Raw genomic sequence first — 4,529 nt, 5'->3', positions numbered from 1 at the left:
TGGAGGCAGTGGTGGCTCAATTACATCAGCATCTGTGATAATTAGGTTTGGAGCTTCGGCTGGAGGTAAGGACTGAGGACTCATAAAGGCTAAGAGGGCTCCGGGTTTAACAGGTTCCATGTAAGGTGGCGTTTCTTTTCTTCCCATACATTGATTCCCTGCAGAAGAGACAAAACAAAATGTTTAGACATTGATGTTAATGGTAATCATTTGTGAGGCATTTTGGTGACAAATATTGTAGGAAACTTACTTTTGTATCTTGCAGTTGTGAAAGGGAACTCGGTGATGATTCCATTGATACCGGCTAAAGAGATGTATGTGTTTATCTCAATAGTTGCATCTGAATAGAAGTCCCATGGTTGAGAGACAAACTCATTAGGAAACAATTCCACATAAACCGGGAGCTGAGATTTCTGCAGTCTCCTCACAACATTGGTTTGCCCATCATTTAGGAACGAATCAGAGGAATGAAAGACAGAATCTTTATAGATGACAACAGCATTAGCGAATTCTTTTATTTCTTCGATAAGCTTATATCACGGATGACTTCTTGAATTTTGTAAACAGTCTTGTACTTGCTCTGCTTCTTGAAGTCAAGTAGAACCGAGCTGTCCGTAGACGGAATAATAACCTTTGATGTTGTTGTTCCCTTGTTGTAACCAGCTTCTATGAGTGTATCGAGAACCGCTTTAACCACGTCGAGCCCTTGCGTGACTCTCAAGTATGCTGTATTCTGAGGGATGCAAAAAGACATTAGAAGATGTCCGGCCATGATTAGTAGTAACAGACTAGCATTTGTTGAAGGCTTGAAGCAATTGGAAAATTAGAAGGGAAACTTACAAGTCAAATTCTTGATCTCAGGCCATGTGAGACTAAAAGTGTATATTCCATAAACTGAGCTAAACTCAGGAATAGTTGTGGCACGGTTCATAAAGGGAGATAGGGTGACCATTGTGCTGTCCTCGAGATTTATTGAACTTAAGCAAAATGGTGTACCGTCGCTGGACATTTGGACCGAGCAAACAATAACATCAGCACCATTTTTGATTGCCTTCTCATATGCCAAGTTTGTACATCCAGGATAGTCCCCACTCGCACCATTTTTTGATATAATTAGAAAATCCACTGCAGCATGAACCAATGAACCATTAAAAAGATGATGATAAAAGTCAATTATAAGGTTTGTTAAGTACTTACTTTCAATACCTTCTTTTGTAGCGTTTTTGCCAATGTGGGAGAAGCAGTCTGAGGACAATTTGAAAAGGAATTTTTTGAACTTCTAAGTATTTCCAACAACGTTTTAAGGACAAAATGATCTGTAGAAGAGATTTTGCTTACCAATTGATGCAGATGTAGTCATGGGAAAATCAGAGATCACACCATCCACAGAGAAATCACCATTGTCCACAAAATATAGATACTCCGACACTGGATCGTAACTATAGTTATAAGCGAGATCAACATCATTTGCGAAACCTGACACATATACTTCTAATCCTGCTTTGTGAGCATCTTGAACTAATGATGTAGGAGGAAGCAAGTACTGCTTGTCATCGAGTGGAAATATGAAAGACTTAGGAATAAGAATCTTTGAAGCAAACGTCTTGACAAAAGCTAAGTTACTCAAGATGGAACCGTAGGTTCGGTTTGTTGTCGGCTCGAAATCTTCTTTCCCAAGAAACTGAAACACAAAACTTGGCCCATTACGTTTGAAACGGCCAGTAATTTTCTTAAAGAAATTCACTTCAGGAGAAGAGATGAAGTCAATGGAAACAGTTCTTGAAACTGATACTAGAAAACTGCTCATGCTTAAATTGTGTTGCTCGTAGAATGCATCGTGCTGAACATGCAACCAAAAACCTCCTTGTGGCTTAATCTGCTCGGCTACATTTTGAATCGTGGGAATCGTATATCCATTTCCATCCAATATCTCTGATCGCGTGAATATTCCTCGAATCACTATGGTGAAAAGTAACGTGTCAAATATTACAAGAAATACCAAACTTTTTTTCGTGATCCTGAGTCATAAACACTTACAGGTTACGTTCTGGAGATCTCTCAAGGTGGAATCAATGGTGAACCAACCCTGAGTAATGACTCCATTAACCGGGTAAGATTTTTGACCGTTTGGGTAATCAAATTGAACAGTTAAAGCATTGGCCAGATTTAAATCGGGGAAGCAAATCCCAACTCCATCTTTGGGTAGCTGAACATCACACCATAGAACAACATCGGCTACACTTGTCTGGATTGCAAGATTGTAAGCATCAAGACTCGAATCTTGTAACAATCCAGAAAACCCACCACGAGCAATCACACGTGGAGCATCACCTGGTAAATAAATAAATAAAACGTGATCCTAAGTTACTTTTAATACGTGTGACAGTATTATGTTCCCATAATCAAAGTAATTATTTGACTTTTAATATTTGGGAACTATCTATAATCAATCCCAACTCTAATACACATATATTGATAAAGAAAGAAAGTTACTTGAGTACTAAATCAAAAGTTTCTTGAAAACAATGCACAAAAGAAGGAGAGTAAATGAGAACAACTCTTACCACTAAGTTTAAATAAAGAAAAAAGTAATCATAATTTACCTTAAGACAAAAAGTTAAAACTGGACTTCGATCGATACTTATAGCAAGCGCCCCTTTAATGACCAAAAAAATACAAATTTTGCATTACTATTTCTTTCCTGAAAATTTCAATGAAGAAATTAAAGTGAAGTTCCCATCTATGATTATCCCACATTCGTTACCATACATCATAAAAGAGATCACCGATTCTGAGTACTAATTTCTTCGAAGCCAAGCAAGCGCATAAGAAAAAAATACTAATAATAAATAAATAAATAAAAAGAGAGAAAGAAGTGAGAGCGCTCTCACCACTGAGTGTTTGCCAAAGACTTGTAGATCTCTGAGCATCGATTTGAGCAGCGAACAGCAGAATCAGAACAATACCACAACATAAACGCCATGAAGCTTGTAACCCTATAATTTTTTTATTGCCTTGAGAGGCTGAACTCATTTTGTAACTTCACAGCTACTTTCTTCTCAGAGCAAGATTCGAGAAAGAAAAAAAATCTAAAACTGGTTAATACGACAGTAGAAGGGATATCAATTTTAGTTCACCTGTCACGGTAAACTTTAAAACAGGTTGACTTATAAATTCTCTATGGTCGTCGATACCTATATTGATAGGTTAAAGAAGTTTCCGACAATTCTCGTGGTCGATGTATTCAGAGGATGAAGACGAATAGATATTTTTTTCCAACTAGTCCCTCTCATCTCTAATCAAGATAAAAATTTTCATGTTTTGCCTCATTATTGTCTCACGACCAGACGTTATACTCTTGGTCTCTCTTTCTTGATACCTCTGAACACAAATTCTCAAATCTCAACCAAAATCATGTACCACGTCCCCAATTCTTGTTTGGTCTTTTTCTTTCTCTCCTCCTTATTCTACAATATTCCTTGTGCTTCAAGAAAAGAAGGGCTTGCGTGGTGTGAGACTATCCAGTTTCAGTGTGGGAACATTACCGCGGGTTTCCCCTTCTGGGGTGGGAACCGTCCTGAACCTTGCGGTCATGCGTCGCTGGAGCTTCGCTGCAACAGCAAAAACATCACCTCTTTAAACATATTAAACCATGAGTACAATGTTTTCCATATAAATCAAACATCTAATAATACTCTTAGACTTGTCATAGCTGATTTTTTAGGTTCTTTTTGCTCTGCTTCATTCAAAACCACGATCTTCTCTCCCGAAATCTCTGAGCTTCCAAACTACAAGAACCTCACCATTTTATATAACTGCAACCCTCATCTTCATTACATTTCGAATTATACATGTCCTGGGAGAGGTGTTGTCTCAGCGTATCAAAACCCTATTTATCAAAGATTCTGCCAAGATAGTTTCACTTTGAGTTTTCCTCAGACATATTTTCCAGAAGATAAAGAACTGAATCTAACTCATCTGGAAACTGTTCTAAGAGAAGGAGTTGACGTGATGGTGAATAGTGAATACTGATGAGATAACGTGTGAAGAATGTTCATCCTCAAGTAAGTTTCACTAAGTATTTTTTTTTTTCACCAAGTAAAGCATTGATTGTTACATTTTCTTTTTACTTTTTTTTTTTTGTTTGTAAAAAACTCTGTTTAATATACAATATATGCATACTAGAAAATACCACACGCGATGTGTGGTTTACGTATGCAATATTAACTTGAAATATTAAATAATTTTTTTATTCAATTATATATGAATACATTTTCTTGCCAATTTTTTTTATATGAATACATATATGATTACATTTTCTTGCCAATTTTTTTTATTCAATTATAATATTCATAATACTACGGTTCAACTAAAATTTATAATTTATATATGTTATATAGTGTTTCATAAAAGATTCATGAAAAAGAGGAAAGTTAAAGTAAATATGACTAAATATTTTTGATTCCAATGTATTGTTGAAATTATTTAAACAGTATGTTACTATAATAAAAAATCATTACTTATAGCAA

The 4,529-nt window shown here is 36.0% G+C and overlaps 1 pseudogene; it reads right to left on the bottom strand.

Annotated features, from left to right (window-relative positions):
- Positions 1–3,167, bottom strand: part of LOC104753638 — a 9,076-nt pseudogene extending 5,909 nt beyond the window's left edge.

The sequence above is a fragment of the Camelina sativa genome, chromosome 16 (genome assembly GCF_000633955.1).
Source record: "Camelina sativa cultivar DH55 chromosome 16, Cs, whole genome shotgun sequence".
NCBI lineage: Eukaryota > Viridiplantae > Streptophyta > Magnoliopsida > Brassicales > Brassicaceae > Camelina > Camelina sativa.
This window is presented reverse-complemented; position numbering and strand designations above follow the sequence as displayed.